A 27,069-nucleotide genomic window follows, 5' to 3' on the forward strand; every position below is an offset into this window, starting at 1 on the left:
TTTATTAAATGAACACCAACTTGGCTTCGTCAAGAGACGTCACTTGGTAAAGGGTTTACGTACGGCCATTGCAGCCACGTCACAGCGATATCATGATCTCCATCCCATGCTCCTCAGCCTTGGTGCTCACAAGGTCTCTGAGATAGTGCTTTGGCCTCATCTGTTCGCTGTACGATCCTGTACAGAGCTGTTGAGACATTTGTGATCATTGATGCGCAATTTTGATGAAAGTCAGTTGGTAAATGATGTCCCGTTTGGCCCTGAGTGGGCAGTTTTAGGGGCTCTCTCTGAGAGACAGCGACTTACCCGGGGCAGCTAAAAACTGCTTCTGGCGATCAGCGCAGCTGGGGGAAAGAACATCCTTCAGAATTAGGTCCATAGGGAGCCGCTCTCCTTTTTTCTCTGTATGGAGGTTAGCACATGTCTTTAGAATGGAGTGGGTGGGAACATTGTGGGGAAGGGAGACATGTACAGGCTGCTTTTTTGAGGTATGGCCTCTACGCTAGATCACAAATACACAGGACTCCTCAGTCTACCTCTTGGTGTATGGACTCAGGATGGTGGTTGATAATCCTTCAATTCTTCATAGTTGAACCAAAAAGCGAGGAGCAAGTTGGGTTTATGGCACAATGAGGAAGAGGCTGTTGTGACATGCTTTGCCTCCCCAGGGTACATGGAAATGTGGCTTGTTTCTTTTTGCTATTCTATTTATTGCATGTTTGATCTTCTCATGGTCTGAATGTTCCATTTATAGTCTATTTTCAAAACTCTCTGTCTTTGTTTCTTTTTATCGTCCTTCTCTTTTGTCTTTGTAGCACTGTGTTACACTTATTGCTGTTTTTGCAATGCAGTGTACTTCATCCTCCCATTCTCCTGTGTGGTTGGGTTGGGAATGCAAAAGATATTAAAAATAAGATTTCCTCCGCTGGGATGCTCACCTGGGTTCTCGATGCCCCCATCCAGTATGGCATAACGCATAACACGTCTTTCCGATGGAGCACAGTTTGTGTTTATGGACACTCTCCAACAAGTAACTTCTACTGGATCCGAGACTCTTCGAGTATTTCCAAGTCAGACATTTTGCCAACAAACTCTTAGCCCACGACACTTACTTCCGCTCTTTCCCTTTGAAGTACTTTGTCTGCACACCCCCCTCAGACTGGGCACCATATACAATATACTATTAGACACTAGCTTCAGTAAATGCTCGAGTAAATGGGAGTTGGACCTGGGCCAACCTACCGGAGGACAATTGTCAGGACTTTAGAGAAAGGACTTCCAGCACCTTGATCTCCACTGTGATTAAGGAGACGACCTATGAGCTGCGCCACTGTGATTAAGGAGACGGCCTATGAGCTGCGCCACTGTGATTAAGGAGACGGCCTATGAGCTGCGCCACTGTGATTAAGGAGACGGCCTATGAGCTGCACCACTGTGATTAAGGAGACGGCCTATGAGCTGCAACACTGTGATTAAGGAGACTGCCTATGAGCTCTGCCACTGTGATTAAGGAGACGGCCTATGAGCTGCGCCACTGTGATTAAGGAGACGACCTAAGAGCTGCACCACTGTGATTAAGGAGACGGCCTATGAGCTGCGCCACTGTGATTAAGGAGACGGCCTATGAGCTGCGCCACTGTGATTAAGGAGACGGCCTATGAGCTGCGCCACTGTGATTAAGGAGACGGCCTATGAGCTGCGCCACTGTGATTAAGGAGACGACCTATGAGCTGCGCCACTGTGATTAAGGAGACAGCCTATGAGCTGCGCCACTGTGATTAAGGAGACAGCCTATGAGCTGCAACACTGTGATTAAGGAGACTGCCTATGAGCTCTGCCACTGTGATTAAGGAGACGGCCTATGAGCTGCGCCACTGTGATTAAGGAGACGACCTAAGAGCTGCACCACTGTGATTAAGGAGACGGCCTATGAGCTGCGCCACTGTGATTAAGGAGACGGCCTATGAGCTGCGCCACTGTGATTAAGGAGACGGCCTATGAGCTGCGCCACTGTGATTAAGGAGACGACCTATGAGCTGCGCCACTGTGATTAAGGAGACAGCCTATGAGCTGCACCACTGTGATTAAGGAGACAGCCTATGAGCTGCGCCACTGTGATTAAGGAGACAACCTATGAGCTGCACCACTGTGATTAAGGAGACAGCCTATGAGCTGCTCCACTGTGATTAAGGAGACGGCCTATGAGCTGCGCCACTGTGATTAAGGAGATGGCCTATGAGCTGCGCCACTGTGATTAAGGAGACGGCCTATGAGCTGCGCTACTGTGATTAAGGAGACGACCTATGATCTGCACCACCGTGTTTATGGAGACGGCCTATGAGCTCCACCACCGTGACTAAGGAGACGACCTATGAGCTGCGCCACTGTGATTAAGGAGACGACCTATGAGCTGCACCACTGTGATTAAGGAGATGACCTATGAGCTGCACCACTGTGATTAAGGAGACGGCCTATGAGCTGCGCCACTGTGATTAAGGAGACGGCCTATAAGGTGTGCCACTGTGATTAAGGAGACGGCCTATGAGCTGCGCCACTGTGATTAAGGAGACGGCCCATGAGCTGCACCACTGTGATTAAGGAGACAGCCTATGAGCTGCGCCACTGTGATTAAGGAGACGCCTATGAGCTGCGCCACTGTGATTAAGTAGACGGCCTATGAGCTGCGCCACTGTGATTAAGGAGACGACATATGAGCTGCGCCACTGTGATTAAGGAGACAGCCTATGAGCTGCGCCACTGTAATTAAGGAGACGGCCTATGAGCTGCGCCACTGTGATTAAGGAGACGGCATATGAGCTGCACCACTGTGATTAAGGAGGCGGCCTATGAGCTGCACCACTGTGATTAAGGAGACGGCCTATGAGCTGCGCCACTGTGATTAAGGAGACGGCCTATGAGCTGCGCCACTGTGATTAAGGAGACGGCCTATGAGCTGCGCCACTGTGATTAAGGAGACGGCCTCTGAGCTGCGCCACTGTGATTAAGGAGACGGCCTATGAGCTGCGCCACTGTGATTAAGGAGACGGCCTATGAGCTGCACCACTGTTGGTATCACACACCTGACAAACTGAGCAAAGGAGAAAAAATTGGATTTTTCTGCTTTAAACAGCATAATCTCTTATTTAAATATGTATCTTTATGCTTATTTCATTGTGATATTAATTGATGTCTTTAATCAGTGCAACTTCCACTCATGCTAATTATTACATCATTGCCTTCCAAAAGCCTGTACCTTACTGCTGAAGGGCCTTAATTGCTAGAAATGTAAGATTGGGAATTAACAACCAAGGTGCACTGACCATTTATCTGCCGCAGATGCTAATTGGAATGGTAATTAGGTGTCACATTCAGCACTAGATCCCTGGCGACAGGACTATGCTGCATTTGGAAGAATGAGAGTTGGCAATGGAAACTGAACAGGCAGAATTGGTATGGAAAATAGAACTATTAGTTATTCGTGCAAACGGTCCCACAAACAGGGGTAATGTATCTCACTAAAGGCTCTATTTATTAACATTAAGTTTACTAAAATAAAGTGCAAAAGGGTGTTTTGTGTTTTTACGCCCTTTTCACATTATGTTAGTATCACCTATAGTTATTACAGGGCAATTGGAGTAGAATTCGTAATATTCTACTCCAACCCCTAAGTATCACTTATTTTTAGTAATCAGATCGCATTTCCCATTACTGTAATGGGAAATGTGATCTGACCAAAGTTACTAAAAATAAATTGTGGGAGGGGGGGTCGCGATTGTGGGGGCGGGGCTTAGCACCAGGGGCGGGGCTTAGCGACAGTCGGTCGGCGCATGCGTCGGAACTTGTCACGGTATTTTTTGCGAAAATACCGTGATAAGTGTGCGGAGGGGATTCGCAGGGACAGAGCTTTATCACAAGCTCTGTCCCTGCAAGGGATTTGTAGTAAATCCCTGTGATATTGCCTGGATTCGCAATGCGAATTCAGTCGGTAATATCACACTACAATCTGCATGCAATATGCGGATTGTAGTAAATAGAGCCCAAAATGTGGCTATTACTCCAAACAGGAAACAATATGGTCTCCAGTGCTGACACATAGATCATCATAGATCATAGCTGAGCCCAGTGGCACTGATTCAGAGCCGCTCGCAAAAAGCGAGCGCTCGCTCTGAATCAGGGCGGCCTCTTTTTGTTAAAAAAAATGGCCTCCTGGCCGCTCGCTAAGCTGTGGGTGTCCACCCACAGCTTTTGCGAGCGGCCAAGTGGTGGTCGATATGGTCGTAGGGTCTCGTCTGCCACAAGCCCCAGTGAGCTTCCGGCTCTTCCGGCATCACTGGTGATGTCAGTAGGACCGCCCACAAATGGCGGGCATTCCTTCGGGAACGCCTCTGTTTGTGCAGCCACCCCCCCTCCCCACCTACAAAACGGGGTGAGATGTAGATCAACATAAACAGCCGCCCCGTTTGTAGCTAGCCCCGAAGCGAGTGAGTATCTCCCAACCTTCCTGATTTCAAACGGGCAGTGCCGCTTTAAGAGCACTGTCCCTGTGTCCCACCCTTGGGCCGCAGTGTCTCGTGGGCGATCGGCAGACACTCTGTCACCACTGCTAGATCAGCCGTGAATGGGAGAAGAGCGCATGCGCGAAGCATCCATTTAGTGCTGAGAAAGGCTGGGGACAATCCAGTAGCTACTGGGGTGCTAGGCTCACCCCAGCGTGATGAAAACTGGGGGTGTGTTGTGGTCACTCCCACAAAACATCACACAACAGGAGGCGTGGCCTTGTGGGCGCGAGGCTATGCCCCCTTTCGTGCACACTACAGCCGAAATAAGAGAAAGTTGGGATGTTTGCCCATAGTGTTTGCTCCAGATATTTAAGAATACGTGCTCCATTACCAGGTTAAAATATACTGATAATAGGAACAGTGCTAATTGCGGTCGCTGGGGGAGGGGCGGCCGTGGAGGAAGGGGGGCAGTCGGCGGTTGCGCGGAACCTTGTCACTGTATTTTTTCCGAAAAGTACAGTGATAAGGCTGCGAAGGGGATTCGCAGGGACAGAGCTTTATCGCAATGCGAATTCAGTCGGTAATATCACACTACAATCTGCATTTTAATGCGGAACGTAGTAAATAGAGCCCTAAGTAACCAGATAATAACTAAAATATACACAGTGTGTCTCTTATAAAGGCAGTCAGTAAATCATTTACGCAACAAAAATTAGTGTATCCTGCAATAAGGAAACGTACCTCCCAACTGTCACCATCTGTGAGCTCTGGGCCTGATGGTCAATGGTGGCCCAGTGCGCATGCGCATGACGGAACCGGCTCCGTCGTGCGCATGCGTGAGACCCGGATAGTGGTGGGCAATCCGTCGCTCCGGGTCTCGTACCAAAGGGGGCGTGGTGTCGATGTTGAGTGACAGCATGCCCCCCTTTGGTGGGCGGGCCAGGGGTGTGGCTGCCCAGACGGAGGCGTTCCCATGGAAACGCCTACCGTCTGGGGCCGGCCCCACTGACATCACAAGTGATGTCAGTGGGAGTACTTTCGGCTCTGTTAGAGCCGAAAGCACTCTGGGGCTTGTGGCAACGAGACCCTACCACAAGGGTCACATCGCAAGCCCGATGGTTGCGATGGTCTTGACCATCGCGACCATCTTCCTGGCTGCTCGCTATAGCCGCCCTGAAAAACAAGAAGGCCGGCCCTGATTCAGAGCGAGCGCTCTGTCAGAGCGTCCGGCTCTGAATCAGGGCCTCTGTACTGCCGGCAGAAAGTTATGAGGTATATACTGTTTAGTTGCTCTGCATTAGAGATGGACATCGGAAGCCGATGGTTAGCAACCATCGATGTTTCTGATTCAATGGAAGTACTTTTTCCATCGAATAGCGGGAATTCCATGGTTGCCAGCCATCAGATGCAGCTTCCTGATGCCAATTCGATGACTGGTTGTGGGGGAGCACACAGCATGCGCACAACATCTATTCACAGTATTAGGGGGAGCCTGGGGCCAGCCGCCATAGTAACGTGAATGTGGGTACCGTTAGACTCCGCCCCCATTCCCAGAGGCACCGTCCCTTTTTCGGCCTCAAGTGCGCATATGAGAAGCTATTACTGCTTCTGCGCATGTGCTCAGTGTAACCATCGCGATGCTAATACCATCAAATGGTTGCAATGAGATGGCTAGTTGCCATCACATCACTGGATTTGATATCGGAAGACCGGTAACCATTCGATGCCGGGTTTCCGATGTCGATCCCTACTCTGCCTAACATACTTGACGTTCGAAAGGTGCTTTCCGGGGAGGGAAATGGGATTTGGAGGGGAAGGCGGGGGGCTCAAGGACATGGGAGGTGCTGGCCTGTTCATGCCCCCTGCTCATCCCCATTACGTAACTTAAAAAACGTGGAATGTATGGTGACATTGCGCTTTTCCGTGTATTTTTACAAGAGAGCAGCGGAATAAAAACATTAACAATGACCTGCACATAATGGATCGTCAGGAATGAGTGAGATTACATTACTGGTCTTTTAAGAGCCTGACGCGAGCTGTAGAAGTACTCGCTATGATTTAATAGCTGGAGTGATTCAGCGCTGCTCAGTTTTCAGTGAGGGGAACAATAGAAGCGCATGAATGCGACAATGGGCGACGCATTAATATCTTGTACAGTTACCTGAACTTACACGACATGAAAAGATTTGTTAACAAAATCTGGCTGCTAGACAGAGCCGTTCTCTGCAGATCTCGCTGTGAAGGGCGCCGCGCTGAATGCTCTCACTTGCTTTTGTGTTTATTGTGTACACTCTGCGCACCTGGTGCCGGCAACCTTCGCCGCTGCTCGCAGAGAGCGGGAACAATCTTTAGTAACTCAAGGTCACCAGCTGGAGAGGAATTTACTCTGCAAATGCCGCCGGTTCCTCTTATAATAGAAGCAGGGCCAGATCAGGCTCGGCACAAAATAGCTCATCGTCACATGGAAGAAGACAGGGTCTGCGCAGCTGGCTGGCAGAAGGAAGGCGAAGTGAACCTTCAGTCTGGGTTTACAGCTTGCCAACTTTTTGCCTAAAATGGAAGCGTCAACATTGGCTTTCATATGCCATTAACTCTAGATGAGAATGTATTATCTGGGGGATTCTCCCTATGGGCACAGGATTTCCTACTGCTAACGCTTCTTTGCTAATCCCTGCTGAGTATTCATGGTCAGCCTGTCTCCCCATAGACTTCAATGTTGGGAAATCTCCATTGAAGTCTATGGTGGGAACTGTTACATTGTAGCCTTTGATGCTATACGCAAGGTTCACCTCAATTAACCTCATTGGCTACAATGTATCTCCTGCTTTAAGATTCAATAGTCCAACACTTCAGTGTAAAAACCAGCCAGGTGACGTGTACTATGACGCTGCCTGTTAATTATGCACGCCTCTGAAACGGCGTTGAAACACTCAGGCACGCCTGCGTTCGCACCTCCACTCCCCCGTTACTACTGCCCTGCCCCTGTTACCACCCACAAACGGCCTCTCCTGTCACTCATTCCACTGGGCTGTCTTTGCATGGCGAGCGAGCGCTTCCCAATAACTCATACTAGTTCGCGCACGTGCACTGCGATGCATAAGTATACGCACATTAGAGAACATCGCCAGCAACGAGTGAACGCTTGCTAGTGACCGGGTCTGAATCAGGCCCAATGTTTAAACACAAACATCCAATTCACCCATGGCGATCCCTAGCCCTAATCTAACAGAGTGCACCTCTCTAATAGCTTGTCATTCCCATGGGAACCAGCACCTTTGTAAAGCCTAAACTGTGCCCCAGCTCTATCCTAATTGGCTACCATTATTGTATTTGTTCCCTGTTTCTGACAGCTCCCTCTGTCCCTATTTAAAGCAACCTGTTATCTGCATAACCACTGGAGTTGCGGCTGGTTAGGGGGTCTGAGATGGAGACGGGCTGCTCCTGGACACTGGGAGCCTCCAGTTGGGTAGCCAAAAAAGGGAGCTCCAAGCATGGGAACTATAGCAGGAATAAAAGGCTGTGCCCAGAGACAGGAGGAGAAAGTCAGCAGCAACAAACATGGAGGCTAGAAGTTAGGACTGGCTACGGTTTACGGCTCCTGCTGGACTGACCAAGAAACCGAGACTAATACCCCTTTTCCACCTAAATTCCGGGTCTGACCCGGAGTGGGAACAAAGGCCCTCATTCAGAGCCGTATGCTCTGAGCAGAGCGCACGCTCTGAATGAGGGCCGGCCTCCATAACTATGGAGCGTCCTCCTGGACGCTCGTATAGCTGTGGGTCACCACCCACAGCCTATACGAGCGTGCAGTTTGATGGCCGCGATGGTCGTGACCATCGCGACCATCGAAACTGCGAGCCGGAGCCTGCGGTTGAGGTTTTCAACCGCAAGGCCCGGAGTGATTTTGGCTCTATCAGAGCCAAAATCACTCCCACTGACATCACTAGTGATGTCAGTGGGCCGGCTTCTGATGGGAGGCGTTCCCTTAGGAACGCCCCTGTCAGGGAGGCACGCCCACCAAAGGGGGCGTGCTGTCAATCAACATCGACAGCACGCCCCCTTTGATCAGACACAACGAGCGAAGGGAGCTCCGTCGTGCGCATGCTCAGTGCAGAACATCGACCCAATTGCGAGCGTACAGCCGCTCGCGAGTGGGTCTGAATCAGGGCCAAAGTTCCTATCCGGGTCAGACCCGGAATTTTGCCGGCGCCGACTCGGGATATTCCCGAGTCAGCACCGCTCACACCGCAGTTGGGTCTGCATAGACCCGGCTTTTGCGGAGTGAAAGTGGTCGCTTGGAGATTACATAATCTCCAAGCGCCACTGAAGCCGGACCAATCGGCTGGCTAGCAGCACACTCCAGGTCATCGTGACCCGGAGTGCGCTGTTCTCACAGCAGGGTTTCACGGGCTACACCCGTGTTAAACCCTGCTAGTTACCTGGGTTGGATTGCCGGGTCACTCGACCCGGCGATCCAACTCTCTCCGCTTTTACACCAGGGAGCTGCCCGGGTTAACCCTTCAAAAACCCAGGTTTTAGCTCCGGTGTAAAAGGGGTATAAAGCTGCATACATACCTAAAGATTTTCTGTCCAACCATCCAACTTGTTGATTGGTTGGAATGAAAATCTGGTAACGTATGGGGGTAACTGATGATCAGCAATTTGCTCCTAAATGCCAGAAAACAGATGTAAATGGCCGTCAGTTTAGTTTGTTAAATGTTTGATCTAAACTATTTGTTCAAACAGTTTTTGTCCATTTTCCGGTGTTTGGGAGCAAATTGCTGATCATCAGCTACTCCCATCCCTTACCAGATTTTCATTCCAACCAATCAACTAGTTGGATGATTGGACAGAAAATCTTTACATGTGTATGCAGCTTTAAGCGACGGACTGTGAGAACTGCCTCCTTTATGGCAGCATGGGCAGAGGAGTCTCGCTGCTTGGCAGTACCTGATGCGCATACCCCCCCCAAGGATTGTCTGGAGAAACTGGTATTTTTATAGTCTTGTTGCCTGGTGAGCAGAGCATTTGGGAGATCTGTCAGGTCTCATAATAGGGGAAGGGGCATTGCCAAGCCTGTGGGGCATCGCCTCATCCCATTAGGTGCCACTGAAGGTGCATAGGACACCCAAATTTGCGGCACGCCTGCACTCCCTGGCAAACCCTTTGTACCCCTCATGTCAGTACCCCTGTTGTCATGGGGCTTGCTGCCCACGGTCCCCACGGTCATTGTGAGCAGATATCCTATGGGCCTTAATCCCATCTCAGACCCTTGTCATTACAATAGGGGTGCGACCGGGCTCTGGCCTTGGTCTGGTTGGCACCTAAGCTGCTATCCAGAATGAGCGGGACCCACAAAGTCCGTAAGACTTGAATAACCAGGACTAACAGAAAAGTTTGTCTATGAGCGAATTCTTCTGGAGTGCCGACATTCCTGGGCAGACCTCCCAAGAGTATTAACTGATTAACAAGCTTGTGTACATCAAGAGCAGCTGTTTGTGCATTTGTGATTTCCCTTTGATTCCGCAACTCCTACAGTTCGTCTCTGGCGCTGGTGCCCAGCTGGGGAATACACCGGGGGAAGGCGAGGATTGCAGCATAGGTAAGTTACACAAAAAACTCACAAGAAGCAGAACAGAGACACAGGGCCTGATTCAGAGCTGAACGCTCTGACCACAGCGCTCGCTCTGAATCAGGGCCCTCCTACCTTTTTTTGGAGCGTCCTCATGGACGCTCGCATAGCTGTGGGTTACCACCCACATCTATAGCGAGCTTTCATGATGATGGTCACGATGGTCTTGACCATCGCGACCTTCGGGCTTGCGACGGAGACCCTGCGGTAGGGTCTCGCTGCCGCAAGCCCTGGAGTGATTTTGGCTCTATCAGAGCCAAAATCACTCCCACTGACATCACTAGTGATGTCAGTGGGGCCGGCTTGAGACGGTAGGCGTTCCCATGGGAATGCCTCCGTCTGGCAGACACGCCCCCGGCACGCCCACCAAAGGGGGCGTGCTGTCAATCAACATCGACAGCACGCCCCCTTTGGTGCCAGACCCGGAGCGATGGTGAGCCCGTCGCTCGCCGGGTCTCGCGCATGAGCACGACGGAGCTCCCTCCGTCGTGCGCATGCGCAGTGGGGAACATCGACCCGCTTGCGAGCGTCCTGCCGCTCGCGAGCGGGTCTGAATGACCCCCACTGACAGAAGACAAGGGGATGAAAGGTGCCACATACAATACCCACAGGGGCCATTGTGACAATGTCTGGGTTCTAGTTATCGGCATTATTAGAAGTAGGGGGATGCGGATGCAATGATGGGGGTCCTAGCCCCTGGCCAGCTCAGTAATAGTATATGTTACCTAGTGACAGAGCTCGGCACTGTCATTTTATATAAACACTGTAAATCTATTCCAAATCACAATTCTGCTCTCCAGGTTGTTGCCATGTTAGCTGAGGCTACAGGTGCTACAGGATGAGATACCAGCGGTCAGCCAGCAATTTAATTACTTACACTCAGAAATTACATTTGTGGCTGATAGGATTCACTGCGCACAGTACCTGGATTTAATTAGCCGCAGAATTTGTGTCACTTGTGCGTGTCAGTGGTTAAAAAGATGAGTTCGATCTCCATTTTATTCTATATATATATACAGGTTGAGTCTCCCATATCCAAATATTCTGAAATACGGAATATTCCGAAATACGGACTTATTTTGGCATGGCTGAGATAATGATAATGGTTCAATGTACACCAACTTTGTCTAATGCACAAATTATTTAAAATATTGTATAAAATGACCTGCAGACTGTGTGTATAAGGTGTATAGGGTATATATAAAACATAAATGCATGCTATGTGTATATTTGGGTCCCATTTCCAAGATATTTCATTATGATATGCAATGATTCCAAAATACGGAATATTCCGTTATCCAAAATACCCCTGGTCCCGAGCATATGGGAGACTCAACCTGTATATATATTTTTTGCCCTTGAGGCTGTGTCTATCGGATTGAGGGATTATACACATGTGTGACTCGTTGTAGAATTGCCCGTGTTACACAGCATTGATACACGGGAGTTGTAATCTCTCTGCACATTTTGAGGACATTCAGCATGACTAGATTATTACTGACGCGGTCTGGCCAGGCGTGAAAAGCATTTTACTGTTTGACCAGTTTGTGTTTAATTTCCTCTCTCTGAGGCTTTTTGTTTAAGGAGTTCGGCAAATGTTTGCCCAGTCCTCTATATGTCTATTTCATTAGTCAGAGGAGAGTGACGTCTGCAGAAAGGCTATTATATTAGTGTATTTATCATGGTGTGAGACTGCTCACCTGCCAGATCCAGGTCTGCGTATGGGAAGAGCCCTCTGTATATGTCTATTTCATTAGTCAGAGCAGAGTGACGTCTGCAGAAAAGCTATTATATTAGTGTATTTATCATGGTGTGAGACTGCTCACCTGCCAGATCCAGGTCTGCGTATGGGAACAGCCTTCTCTATGGGGTATATTTACTAAAGATCGATTTTAATCGATTTATAAATTGTTCAACATCGATGTTTTGTTTCTGAGCTAAATCATACATTTACTAATACTTAAAAAACGAATTCATCAGTTGAAACTGTTTGTAAATGTGTGATTTAGTCCCAGAAACACAACATCGATTTTAAGCGATTTTAAATCGATTAAAATCGACCTTTAGTAAATATACCCCTATATGTCTATTTCATTAGTCAGAGGAGAGTGACGTCTGCAGAAAGGCTATTATATTAGTGTATTTATCATGGTGTGAGACCGCTCACCTGGCAGATCGAGGTCTGCGTATGGGAACAGCCCTCTCTATGGGGTATATTTACTAAAGATCGATTTTAATCGATTTATACATCGTTCAACATCGATGTTTTGTTTCTGGAGCTAAATCATACATTTACTAATACTTAAAAAAACGAATTCATCAGTTGAAACTGTTTGTAAATGTGTGATTTAGCCCCAGAAACACAACATCGATTTTAAGCGATTTTAAATCGATTAAAATCGACCTTTAGTAAATATACCCCTATATGTCTATTTAATTAGTCAGAGGAGAGTGACGTCTGCAGAAAAGCTATTATATTAGTGTATTTATCATGGGGTCAGACTGCTCACCTGGCAGAGTATGGGAAGAGCCTGCTGGCAGTATGCAGGGAACCACTGGCAGTGCCAACCCATCCCCCCCTCTCGGCTGTTATCGCTGGGCCCTGTATAAGGTGGGCATATCGCTGTCTGTATCATTGTAGCGTACTTACCCATGGAGGCAGCATATTTATACGCAGGTATAACGGCAGTGACGCCTGTCCTGTTACTGTTACATCATTATTATTTCTGTCAGCGCAATTTACCATTATTGGGGCCCCCGCCAGAGAATAAATATTATTTCCATTGGGGGTGGGAAGAGATATGATATAACTTATATCTACAGCTATATTTTCAAAAAGTAAAAATTGTATTTATTGCTCGACAACCACGACTGTAAAATTATGTTAATATAGTGGGAACGTTGATCCCTAGGCCAGCGCAATGCCCCCATTCACGCTATGGCCTGGGAAAATCCATTGCACCAGGAACGCTGCAGGCAAATGAGCATTATAGTTGTTTATTTGTGTAGTGAAAGAACAGGGTTCCTCGGGTTCCTCGGCAGGAACGTGTGAATGAGCCCCAACAGTGTGGGTGAGCTTTTGGGGATGCCTCATGTAATCACTTCTGTGTTCTGTGTGACCTTTCCTCATGAGCACTGACGATTCCTGTGTCTGGGGGCCCACATGATGCCCTATCACATGCATCCCAACATTTGTAGCGGCCGGGGTCAGACAGAGGCGCTGATGCTAATGCCCCTGAAGAGGGCGCGGTCAAGTATCACATGGTCATACGTCACATCAGAAGGCCATGGTCACATGTCATTGCTCAGTGCTTCTGACAGGCTAATGTAAACCCCACCTTGTTCACATCTCTCAGTGTAGAGAGGGCCATCGAATGGTTCACCATTGATATTCCCCATTGATGCTGCCATCGGTACTTTACATTAATGGCAGGAAACCATCAATGGTAAGGACCATCGATAGGCATCATTGCTGTGGGTAAGGGTAAAGAAGAATCAGGGAATCTTCCCGGTTTTTCTTTACTGCGCATGCGCAAAATGCAGGGAAAATGCCAGCTGCGCCATTTTTCAAGTAATTTGTGCAGCGCTGGCGCTGCGGACACAGGTCTCTGGGCCTGATTCAGAGCCGCTCGTAAGCGGCCGCTCGTTCGTTCCGAGCGATGTTTGCACAACTGCACATGCGTACGGATCGTAATACGCATGCGCGAACCAGTCAGTGCAGCCAAAAATCGTTTGTTCGCTATATAGCGAATGCCTGCTATTTTGAGTGACAGGAAGAGGCGTATGTGGGTGGTAACAGGGGAAGGTGCTTGAAAACGGGGAGTGGAGATCCGAACGCAGGCGTGCTTAAAGGTCAAAACGGGCGATTTATGGGTGTGCATAATTAATACAGCAGCGTCATTGACCACGTCACTGGGTTATTTTATAGCCAGAACTGCTCGCAAGTTTGCGGTAGGAAAAACCAACCACAAGAATAGCGAGCAGTTCATACGCTGGTCGATGTACTCGATTAATCTAATAAATAGCGGACATGACGTAGGATGCGAGCGGCCAGGGGGCGTAGTTTTCAAAAAAACGACCGCAAGTTTTGTACGCTCGTTCAGACCTGGAGGCGTGAACAGACCGCAAAGAGCAAACGGTTCATTTGAATAGCCACCCCTTTTTTCTGAACGAGCGAGCGCAAATAGCGTCCGGCTCTGAATCAGGCCCTGTGTGTGGAGTGGCAAGTATTGAAGGAGTGGATGCAGGGTGTGCTGTGTATGCCGGTGTGCACTGCACACCCTGTACCCATTATTGATAAGCTACTGGTAGTTTATACACCCTATATCATACGCCATCTTCAGATGGCGTTAGTTGCAGGACAGCATCACAGCCCCAATACAATGGGGGCTGCTGTTAGAAATGAAGGGACAGAGGGCCTGATTCAGAGCCGGACGCTCTGACAGAGCGCTCGCTCTGAATCAGGGCCGGTCTTCTTTTTTTTTTTTTGAACGGCCTCCTGGCCGCTCGCATAGCTGTGGGTGACCACCCACAGCTATAGCGAGCGGCCAGGAAGATGGTTGCGATGGTCAAGACCATCGCAACCATCGGGCTTGCGACGAGTCCCTTGTGGTAGGGTCTCATTGCCGCAAGCCCCAGAGAGATTTCGGCTCTAACAGAGCCGAAATCTCTCCCACTGACATCACTCATGATGTCAGTGGGGCCGGCCCCAGACGGTAGGCGTTCTCATGGGAACGCCTCCATCTGGGCAGCCACCCCCCCCCCGGCCCGCCCACCAAAGGGGGTGTGCTGTCACTCAACATCGACAGCACGCCCCCTTTGGTATGAGACCCGGAGTGACGGATTGCCCGTCGCTATCCGGGTCTCGGGCATGCGCATGACGGAGCCGGCTCCGTTGTGCGCATGCGCTCTGGGCCACCATCGACCCGGTTGTGAGCGCCCAGCACTCGCGACCGGGTCTGAATCAGGCCCAGAGCTGCTATTGGAGATATCTGCTGCGAATCCTCCATAGTACATCTGGGGGATACTTAATATTCGTGGGTATCTCCCAAAAAACTTCTGTTTTTGGGAAATATGCCGCAAATATGTAATGATAAATAGGCCTCGAAGTGTTAACTAACCCAAAAATACATATGAGGCTTTGGTGCCTCTTAGGGACCACTGACAACCAGAAATACGAGTGAAGCGATTGCAGGTGAGTCAGTAAAGGTTCTGTTGTCAGTGACCAGTTTGTGAGTCTCATCTCCTGCCACCATTGGTCGGAGAGACACAGGCCAGCCAGCCAATGAGAAGCTCTCCCAGTATCAAAGACGGCTAATCTCCGCCGTTTAACCCAATGCTCATTATAATTCACTGAGAACCTAAACTTCATCTAAATGTTTTCCTTATTCTAAGGCTATAAATTATTCATGAGCTGTGCTGTGAATAAACATCATGTCAGCGACATTGTGCGGGTAATTTGAACTGTGGTGTAAGGCATTAACCCTTCCTCTTCCGGCAGGCCAGAATATTACCATCTGTTGTGCTAATCAGGAGATAATCAGATTTGGTGACGCAATTTTATTTCTGCAAAACATCATCCGGCTTGTCTGCCACAGTCCCATGTGCTAGGCTAATACTGTGCCTGATTCAGAGATCAGCGCTGATACTGTGCCTGATTCAGAGATCAGCGCTGATACTGTGCCTGATTCAGAGATCAGCGCTGATACTGTGCCTGATTCAGAGATCAGCGCTGATACTGTGCCTGATTCAGAGATCAGCGCTGATACTGTGCCTGATTCAGAGATCAGCGCTGATACTGTGCCTGATTCAGAGATCAGCGCTGATACAGTGCCTGATTCAGAGATCAGCGCTGATACAGTGCCTGATTCAGAGATCAGCGCTGATACTGTGCCTGATTCAGAGATCAGCGCTCATACTGTGCCTGATTCAGAGATCAGCGCTGATACAGTGCCTGATTCAGAGATCAGCGCTGATACTGTGCCTGATTCAGAGATCAGCGCTGATACTGTGCCTGATTCAGAGATCAGCGCTCATACTGTGCCTGATTCAGAGATCAGCGCTGATACTGTGCCTGATTCAGAGATCAGCGCTGATACTGTGCCAGATTCAGAGATCAGCGCTGATACTGTGCCTGATTCAGAGATCAGCGCTGATACAGTGCCTGATTCAGAGATCAGCGCTGATACTGTGCCTGATTCAGAGATCAGCGCTGATACTGTGCCTGATTCAGAGATCAGCGCTGATACTGTGCCTGATTCAGAGATCAGCGCTGATACTGTGCCTGATTCAGAGATCAGCGCTGATACTGTGCCTGATTCAGAGATCAGCGCTGATACAGTGCCTGATTCAGAGATCAGCGCTGATACTGTGCCTGATTCAGATATCAGCGCTGATACTGTGCCTGATTCAGATATCAGCGCTGATACTGTGCCTGATTCAGAGATCAGCGCTGATACTGTGCCTGATTCAGAGATCAGCGCTAAAACTGTGCCTGATTCAGAGATCAGCGCTAATACTGTGCCTGATTCAGAGATCAGCGCTAATACTGTGCCTGATTCAGAGATCAGCGCTGATACTGTGCCTGATTCAGAGATCAGCGCTGATACTGTGCCTGATTCAGAGATCAGCGCTAATACTGTGCCTGATTCAGAGATCAGCGCTGATACTGTGCCTGATTCAGAGATCAGCGCTGATACTGTGCCTGATTCAGAGATCAGCGCTAATACTGTGCCTGATTCAGAGATCAGCGCTGATACTGTGCCTGATTCAGAGATCAGCGCTGATACTGTGCCTGATTCAGAGATCAGCGCTAATACTGTGCCTGATTCAGAGATCAGCGCTGATACTGTTTCTGATTCAGAGATCAGAGCTGATACTGTGCCTGATTCAGAGATCAGCGCTAATATTGGGCCTGATTCAGAGATCAGCGCTAATATTGGGCCTGATTCAGAGATCAGCGCGGATACTGTGCCTGATTCAGAGATCAGAGCTGATATTGGGCCTGATTCAGAGATCAGCGCTAATATTGGGCCTGATTCAGAGATCAGCGCTGATACTGTGCCTGATTCAGAGATCAGCGCTGATACTGTGCCTGATTCAGAGATCAGCGCTGATACTGTGCCTGATTCAGAGATCAGCACTGATACTGTGCCTGATTCAGAGATCAGCGCGGATACTGTGCCTGATTCAGAGATCAGAGCTGATATTGGGCCTGATTCAGAGATCAGCGCTGATATTGGGCCTGATTGCTGTAAATGTGTCTGCAAAAATATGCAAATATCGCGGCAGTCAGGATTTGTGTTCAGCCGGCCATCGGCCGCTTCACAAATCCAAACAATTGCGTGCAAAGACGCAGCTTGGGCGCAGATCAATTGATAATTATCGGACTGCTGAATAACCCTATAGTTTTGCAGAATGGTCGAAGGAACTGAGATGCTGCAGCCATTTTTACTGCGTACAGAATCGGAGTCACAGACAGTGACACGCCCTGAAAAAGGTCGCTAGGCACCTGCATTGGAGTCAAATACCCCCCCCCCCCCTCCGGTTGTGACTCATGAATTGTCCCTCTCTGTCAATCACTTTGCGAATAAATCCTCACTGCCAGCGACTTTGGTAATGAAACTTGACGCACGCACAGATTATAATAATCTCTCAACTACATAAACTTCGGCATAGAAATGTGCAGCGTTAGCGCCCATCCCTGAGTCTGCTCCTCTTTATCAATGATCAATTCTAATAAGCTACTGGAACTTTGAAGCATATTGTACATTTGTGAACTTATTGGTAGCTGTATTGCACAGAGCTATATTTATGTTTGGTTTTAGAGTGTATGTAAATGTCAGCTTTCATGAGTAGCCTAACCCTTCCCTCCCATAGCCTAACCCTAACCCTTCCCTCCCATAGCCTAACCCTAACCCTTCCCTCCCATAGCCTAACCCTAACTCTTCCCTCCCATAGCCTAACCCTGCCACTCCCTACCTGTAGCCTAACCCTAACACTCCCCAACTGTAGCCTAACCCTAACACTCCCCACGTGTAGCCTAACCCTCCCAACCCATAGCCTAACCCTAAACCTCCCCTCCTGTAGCCTAACCCTAACCCTACCAACCCATAGCCTAACCCTAAACCTCCCCACCCATAGCCAAACCCTAACCCTCCCAACCCATAGCCTAACCCTAATCCTCCCAACCCATAGCCTAACCCTAACCCTCCCCACTGGTAGGCTAACCCTTCCCTCCCATAGCCTAACCCTTCCCTCCTGTAGCCTAACCCTAACCCTCCCAACCCATAGCCTAACCCTAACCCTCCCCACCTGTAGCCTATCCCTTCCCTCCCATAGCCTAACCCTAACCCTCCCCACCCATAGCCTAACCCTAAACCTCCCCACCTGTAGCCTAACCCTCCCCACCTGTAGCCTAACCCTAACCCTCCCATAGTCTAACCCTCCCCACCTGTAGCCTAACCCACCCTCCCCTCCCGTAGCCTAACTCTATCCCTCCCCCTAGTGCCTAACCTTCCTTTCCCATAGCCTAACCCTCCCCTCCCGTAGCCTAACCCTCCCCTCCCCTCCCGTAGCCTAACTCTATCCCTCCCCCTAGTGCCTATCCCTCCCTTCCCTAACCCTAACCCTCCCCCTAGTGCCTAACTCTCCTTTCCCATAGCCGAACCCTCCCCTCCCATAACCCAACCCTCCCCTCCCGTAGCCTAACTCTATCCCTCCCCCTAGTGCCTAACCCTCCTTTCCCATAGCCTAACCCTCCCCTCCCATAGCCTAACCCTCCTTTCCCATAGCCTAACCCTCCCCTCCCGTAGCCTAACCCTCCCCTCCCATAACCCAACCCTCCCCTCCCGTAGCCTAACTCTATCCCTCCCCCTAGTGCCTAACCCTCCTTTCCCATAGCCTAACCCTCCCCTCCCATAGCCTAACCCTCCCCTCCCGTAGCCTAACCCTCCCCTCCCATAACCCAACCCTCCCCTCCCGTAGCCTATCTCTATCCCTCCTCCTAGTGCCTAACCCTCCTTTCCCATAGCCTAACCCTCCCCTCCCGTAGCCTAACCCTCCCCTCCCATAACCCAACCCTCCCCTCCCGTAGCCTAACTCTATCCCTCCCCCTAGTGCCTAACCCTCCTTTCCCATAGCCTAACCCTCCCCTCCCGTAGCCTAACCATCCCCTCCCCTCCCGTAGGCTAACTCAATCCCTCCCCCTAGTGCCTATCCCTCCCTTCCCTAACCCTCCCCCTAGTGCCTAAACCTCCTTTCCCATAGCCTAACCCTCCCCTCCCATAACCCAACCCTCCCCTCCCGTAGCCTAACTCTATCCCTCCCCCTAGTGCCTAACCCTCCTTTCCCATAGCCTAACCCTCCCCTCCCGTAGCCTAACCCTCCTTTCCCGTAGCCTAACCCTAACCCTCCCCCTAGTGCCTAACCCTCCTTTCCCATAGCCTAACCCTCCCCTCCCATAGCCTAACCCTCCTTTCCCATAGCCTAACCCTCCCCTCCCATAGCCTAACTCTATCCCTCCACCTACTGCCTCACCCTCCCTTCCCTAACCCTCCCCACCCATAGCCTAACCCTAACCCTCCCCCTAGTGCCTAACTTTAACCCTCCCGTAGCCTAACCCTCCCCTCCCCTTCTGCTGCCTAACTGTAAGCCCCCATCCATAGCCTAACCCCACCCCCGCACCCCCTTGCAGCCTAACCCTCTCCCTAGTGCCTAACCCTCCGCTGCCAGTTCATGCAGAATGTCAGCATTTCACATCTTGATGTTTCACTTGTTGACACTGTGAACATGTCGACATTCTGTACAAGCCGACACGTTCAATGTCATCATTTTAACTATGTCGACCTCATAACTGTAGACAAAGTGATGTCGACATTATGACTACATCCCATTTATATAGCAGCAACATATCATGCATCACATTACAGCTCACAGCCTAACTTCCCTGCCGCACAAGGGGCCACGCTACCACTACGTCACCTACTCAGATGGGGCCGTTATTCCAAGCTTCTTTTTCCCAGACATCATAAATCATTTCTCAGGAAATTAATAGCGCAGAGACTGCCCAGATTTTGTCTGTGCCCTCCTGACTCCAAAACTAATCCCGGCTTTAATGTTCTCTTATCACCGAGGAACAGTTTCAATCTTATGTGAAAATGAAATAACCGTCTGGGAGATCTATCCGCCCTTGTGTTCGCTTTTATCCAGTGTAGAAATGTTGACGTGCGTTCCCCGCGCCGGGCGATGAGCCTTGAGGATGAGGGGAGAGGTCAGCGTTGTAGCTGGGGCTGTATCATGCAAGAGGAGACTGGGGGCCGGATTCAGGAGGCAACGCAAGTGAGAGAACGCGTGCGCAAACAGGTTGCTGAGTACGGTAAGGGCTGTCTCAGAGTACGCAGGGAGCCTGCAGAGACCTTCGATTTTGATTGACAGGAAGTGCCGTTTGTGGGTGGTGACAGGGGAGTGGTCAGCTGAACGCAGGTGTGCCTGTGCGATCACAGGGGCGTGTATATATTAATCTCAGCGGCGCCGCACGCAGCCGGGCGCCTCTCTTCGTGCAGGAATCTCTCAAGTCCTGCGGCAGGGTCAGGTCTACCCTTAGCTTACACGCAGCTTCGATGGCGCTCGATGTTCCCGATGTTTACGCTGTCAATCACGGCAAAATGGGCGGCTTTATGCTTTGCTGGGTGTCTGCTTCTTGTGCTGCGGTCTCTGTGTGTGTGCATTGATTAGCATATTCTCGCAGCGGCTGGGTGCGTGCGTCTGCTAGCGTGCGTTCCTTGCTGAATCAGGCCCTGAGAGCCAGAGACCTGGTACCAGTACCAGTGTGATCTGAACGGGATGTCAATCGCGCCATGTTGCCAGTGACTATAAGGGGTATACTTTACTAAAGGTCGATTTTAAGCGATTTTGATTGTTTTCTAATCAAACAACATTGATATTATATTTCTGGGACTAAGGGCCCCATTTACTACAATCCGCATTAAGGGCCTGATTCAGAGCCGCTCGTAAGCGGCTGCTCGTTCGCACAACTGCACATGCATATGGGTTGTAATATGCATGCGCGAAGCAGTCATTGCGGTCGGAAATCGTGTGCTCGCAAAATAGCGAATGCCTGCTAATTTTAGTGACAGAATGAGGCGTTTGTGGGTGGTAACAGGGGAAGGTGTTTGAAAACGGGGAGTGGAGATCAGAACGCAGGCGTGCCAAACGGTCAAAACGGGCGTTTTAAGGGTGTGCATAATTAACAAAGCAGCATCATCGACCACGTCACTTGGTTGTCTTTTAGCCTGAACTGCTCGCATGATTGCGGTAGGAAAATGCTACCACAAGCACTGCGAGCAGTTCATACGCCTTTCGATGTACTCGATTAATCAAATAAATAGCGGAGATGACGTAGGATGCGAGCGGCCAGGGGGCGTTTTTTTTTAAAAAACGAGCGCATGTTTCGTTCGCTCGTTCAGACATAGAGGCGTCAACAGACCGCAAAGAGCGAGCGCTCTATTTAAATATCCGGCCCCTTTTTCTGAACGAGCAAGCGCAAATAGCGACCGGCTCTGAATCAGGCCCTAAAATGCAGATTGTAGTGTGATATTACCGACTGAATTCGCTTGCGAATTCAGGCAACGTCACAGGGATAAAGCTCTGTCCCTGCGAATCCCCTCCGCAGCCTTATCACTGTATGTTTTGGAAAAAATACAGTGACAAGTTGCCGTGGATGCGCTGACCGGCTGCCGCTCCCCCCCCCGCGATCGCGAATGTGACTGCCCCCCCCGCGACCCCTCCCTTCATTTCACTTACCTCAGGTGTTCGGGGCTCCGGTGATGTCCTCCGTGGCTCTGGTCAGCTGACGGTCACAGTGCAGAATGCGAGACCAGCTGACCAGAGCCACAGAGGACATCACCGGAGCCCCGATCACCGGCTCTGGACTCAGGTAAGTTTTTTTTACAATTTTGTTTAGATCACACAGCTGATCACTGGGGCCGGCTCCAGGCTCTGCTCTGCCTGTTAGAGACCCTGGATAACGCCACCACCAGGTGGCATTATTATCACAGGGATTTCCCCGGTATTTTCTCACATTTTATTTTTAGTAAATTCCAGACAGATCGCATTTCCCATTACAATTATGGGAAATACGATTTGCATACTAAAAATATGTGATAATTAGGGCTTGAAGTAGAATTTTACGAATTTTACGAATTCTACTCCAATTGTCCTATAGTAACTTTAGGTGATACTATAATAATGTGAAAACGGTGTGAAAACACAAAACACCCTTTCGCACTTTGGGCTTGATTCAGACCTGCTCACGAGCGCTGAGCACTCGCAAGTGGGTCGATGTTGCCTAAGTGCGCATGCGCACGACGGAGGCAGCTCCGTTGTGCGCATGCGCGAGACCCGAATAACGACGGTCAAGCCGTCGTTAAGGGTCTCGCACCAAAGGGGGCGTGCTGTCGATGGTGATTGACAGCACGTCCCCTTTGCTGGGCGTGCCAGGGGCGTGGCTGCCCAGACGGACGTGTTCCCATGGGAACGCCTACCGTCTGGGGCCGGCCCCACTGACATCACTAGTGATGTCAGTGGGAGAGCTTTTGGCTCTGATAGAGCCGAAAGCACTCCAGGGCTTGTGGCAGCAAGACCCTACCGCAGGGTCTCGTTGCAAGCCCGATGGTCGCGATGGTCTTGACCATTGCGACCATCATTTTGGCCGCTCGCTATAGCTATGGGTGGTCACCCACAGCTATGTGAGCGGCCAGGAGGCCACTCCTAAAGGAAGGAGGGATGGCCCTGATTCAGAGCGAGCGCTCTGTCAGAGCGTCCGGCTCTGAATCAGGGACTTTATTTTTGTAAAAAAAATGTTAATAAATAGAAGCCAAAATCACACATTAGCACTTAAAAATCAAATGAAAATGTGTCTGTTAGTAAATGTGGGATTTAGCACCGGAAACACAACATCAATCAAAATTGTTAAAAGTAGGTGGTAGAGGAGGCCAGTCACGTTATTTGCGTTAAATCACGTCATTGTAGCGCTGTCTGACCTCCCCACTTCACAATGCTGATAAACCCAACATTTTATAGTGGGACAGGGCTACGATGAACCGCGCCCACCTATATCGCATCACGCCCACCGCTGTGCCGACCTAAGGGGGCAGCCAAAAGGTCGGCAAGTATGGTTTGTAAACATCACAGACATGCTTCCAGCCAATCTCCCTCTAATACTAGGCAGGGTCTACAGTCCCTATAGCCCACAGTATCCATGCAGCTGATGTTCATTCTAGGCCCGGCACGGGGCAGGGTGCCAGACCATAAAAGGGGACTAGCGCATGCTTCCAAAAAGGGGGTGTGGCCAGGAGAAAAAGGGGCATATCTTTAAAACGTGCCCCCTTTTCATCACGCTTGGGGGCATGTCCAGCACTTACAGACATGCTGGGCTGCCCCCAAGCTCTCCCCTCATTGTGAATAGATGCTCTGCGCAGGGTGCAGCACTCTGCTAAAACAGCCTAGTGGGGTATACAGTACATCTAGTTATCTGGGCAGCCTCTGTCACTAGGGAGGCGTATACAGTACAGCTAGTTATCTGAGCAGCCTCTGTTACTGGGGAGGGGTATACAGTACACCTAGTTATCTGGGCAGCCTCTGTCACTGGGGAGGGGTATACAGTACATCTAGTTATCTGGGCTACCTCTGTCACTGGGGAGGGGTATACAGTACACCTAGTTATCTGGGCAGCCTCTGTTACTGGGGAGGGGTATACAGCACACCTAGTTATCTGGGCAGCCTCTGTCACTGGGGAGGGGTATACAGTACACCTAGTTATCTGGGCAGCCTCTGTTACTAAGGAGGGGTATACTGCACACCTAGTTATCTGGGCAGCCTCTGTCACTGGGGAGGGGTATACAGTACATCTAGTTATCTGGGCTACCTCTGTCACTGGGGAGGGGTATACAGTACACCTAGTTATCTGGGCAGCCTCTGTTACTGGGGAGGGGTATACAGCACACCTAGTTATCTGGGCAGCCTCTGTCACTGGGGAGGGGTATACAGTACACCTAGTTATCTGGGCAGCCTCTGTTACTAAGGAGGGGTATACTGCACACCTAGTTATCTGGGCAGCCTCTGTTATGAGCATCTTGGTAATAATACAGTATATATATATATATATATATATATATCTAGTGCTTTTCATGTGAAAAATTTATATATCAGAGAGGCACACATGCACCCTCTTGTCTGTGTTTGAGGAGATATATAGAATCACCCACCCACCATTTTTTGTGTGAACGCAGAAGACTCTGCAGAAGCTGAACTGAGGGAAATGTTACAATTCTCTCTCTGATCCATTTAGTTTATTTCCTTCCTGAGCGTCTCCCTTTCGGCAGTGACGGCCCCGTTGTGTGTAACTTAATTATTTGTTATGACTTATTATTGACTGTCAGCTGTCAGAGTATGTCTAATTGCCTTTCCAAATGCATGGTGGGGGGTTGGTGGAATTGGGAGGGGGTGCATGGTGAGAAGAGCAGTCTGTGTACTAGGAGTTTCTATGGTAACCTATCTGACTATAGTGTCTCTGTGCAATGATGGTCACCCAGCCCGCTATGGCTCTAGGAGCAGTGGGCTTCTAGGAGCAGAGCCCACCCTAGTGATCAGGGGAGGGGGGTTACTCCTCTCTCCCTCCAGCTGCTGCTGTTCTCAGACACATGTTGCTGATTCCTGTTTGCAGAACACTTGTAAGACTTGGCAAAACCCTGGATTGATGCTGCAGGATTCTTGGGGTCCCCCAGAGTAAATTAAGGGCTGGGGTCCATTTGCTCGTCACTGATCCTGCTTGCAGAAGTGAGACACTGCTTTACTGCTTGTGTTATCCACACTTGTTCCCTTCACATTAGACTTATATCTTCCTAAAATCAGAAATCGGTGTTTCTGTGGAGAGTTATCCCTGCACCCAGTCATCTCTCCTGGTCCCCAGGGGAGGTGTTTGGGGGGCACTTGTTGCAGCTGTCCCCTCTTCAGACAAGGTCCACCTTCTCTCCTAAGAAGACAGGGGAGAGGCTGTCTTTGCATTTCAGCAAGTCTGGGAGATCTGCTGGACGGAGACCTCCTGAGCCCACCAGTGTGACAGCAGCCAAGGTGAGTAGCCCCTGGTCCCCAAAACAGGGGACCCTTTATCCCCTGTTTTGAGCTCCAGCTGTCCCCTGCTTCGTCTGCTGATGTTGTTATGTATAATTGACTTCTGCATGTGTTTCATGTACTGTGGGGTATCTGTGACCCTCTGATTGCCTCCTTGGTGTTACTTAAGAGCAGCAGGGGACCTGGGTGGGAGGCCCCGGTGTTGGGTAATAAGGGGTTAATATTGTAGAGCAGTTGAGTTGTTCCTGCCCTTGTCTATGGGCTGCAGCTGTTGGAACTCTCCAAGGTGCTGAAATTCAGACCTATTCATTACTAAACCCACCGTAATGGTGCCAGAGAGGCTCTTTCATATATGAGGAAGGATTTTCTGTGCTTTAAATTACACACTTCAATTAATATAATTATAAGACGCCTGTTCCAGGTGCAAAGTGCTGTCAGGATCTCTTGTAGTTTAATCTTCCCAGGAAACGAGTTTTTAGCTGTATAGAAGATGTGATGTGATCACCAGGAATTTCAGTTTAATGTCTACAAGAGGCTCTTGACTCTTTTCAGGTTAAATTGGGGTCGCTTTTGTGGCTGCCAGTTTATCTTCTGGCTGGTAAAGCTGCCTTATCGACTGGCAGGGAGGGCTGAGATTTGTAGTTCCACAGTGGCTAAAGAGTCACACATCAGCATCCAATGTGTTATATAGAGCCTCTCCAATGGGTGGGACATGTGCAGAGCTTTTAGATTATGGCTAATGTATAGCAGCAGCGTCCTCGGAATATTGCTAAATATATATATATATACACACCCAAGATAAGCATTGTAGCATGTAAGAAGTAGCCTATGTTCTGCATTGATCACTATCAATAAGCTCTTGTTTCCATGTTATCTGGTACTGAGCATAGAGTGTCATTAGATATATTTTACCTAGATTACACACACACACACACACACACACTGTGTCTGTGTGTCTGTGTGTGTATTACGGGGCTGCTATATATCTTTACAGAGTGTTATATTTGTGTTGATAAGAATGTATTCCTATATGGTTTAGTAGGATGAATCTGTGGGCTGTAATAGTATCATTGATGATAGAATAAAACCTACATCGCCCTGTAATATTTATTACACATCCTCAGGTCTTTACAGTTCCCTAAACCTTTCAACAGACAAAGTTAGACTGTGTGACGCAATAACTCTCATTATGGAAAGTTCTAACAAGCCAGATTGTCACTAATGCCAAAGCTGAACACAAATATCTCTAAAATTCACTTTGCCATAATGTCACCTAATTGTTCCTTAGTAATTTGCTCCTACCCCTCCTGTGCCTTTGACGTAAATGCCACTAAAACGCACTTAAACCTCCTGTGAAATTGCTCAGCGTGCAGCGAGGTCTTAAACTCCCAATTTATTGTGTCCTCAGGCAGCGACATGGCTGAACTACAAAGCTCAGACAGTGTGGGAGAAACCTCACCAGCTCCCCTCTGCCAGGAACTGGGGGACACGTTACATGTTTGTTTATGTCTTGGTTAAACCAGTTTTGTTTATTTTTTTAGGAAAAAAGCTCATTCTTTATGTAATTTCTCTATGATCTGTGAACGACTCCTGTGTATTAGACTCAAAGCCCTGAAAGGAACTGATTTGTGGAGCCCTTAGGCTGCTGGGTTCTTTTTCATTTGTCATTTTGCATTATAAAACAATAAGGCCTCACCCCCATCCTTTGTGCTATGAGAATATTGACATTTCACAATCCCCCTCTTATTCATTATTGCCATAAAGACCCCAATGTGACTTGTGAACCTCTGCAGTGTGTCGTGTCGAATG

General features: G+C 49.4%; 1 protein-coding gene across 2 annotated transcripts in view; it reads left to right on the forward strand.

Annotated features, from left to right (window-relative positions):
- The first annotated feature begins 24,975 nt into the window (after nt 1-24,975).
- Nucleotides 24,976-27,069, forward strand: part of VWA5B1 (von Willebrand factor A domain containing 5B1) — a 254,817-nt gene continuing 252,723 nt past the window's right edge. For both annotated transcript variants that reach the window (XM_088466310.1, XM_088466311.1), the window contains exon 1: nt 24,976-25,260. The gene's annotated coding sequence lies outside the window, so the exon portion shown is untranslated. The remainder of the gene's footprint in view (nt 25,261-27,069) is intronic.

This window comes from Taudactylus pleione, unplaced genomic scaffold (genome assembly GCF_031769625.1).
Source record: "Taudactylus pleione unplaced genomic scaffold, aTauple2 ptg002751l, whole genome shotgun sequence".
Taxonomy (NCBI): Eukaryota; Metazoa; Chordata; class Amphibia; order Anura; family Myobatrachidae; genus Taudactylus; species Taudactylus pleione.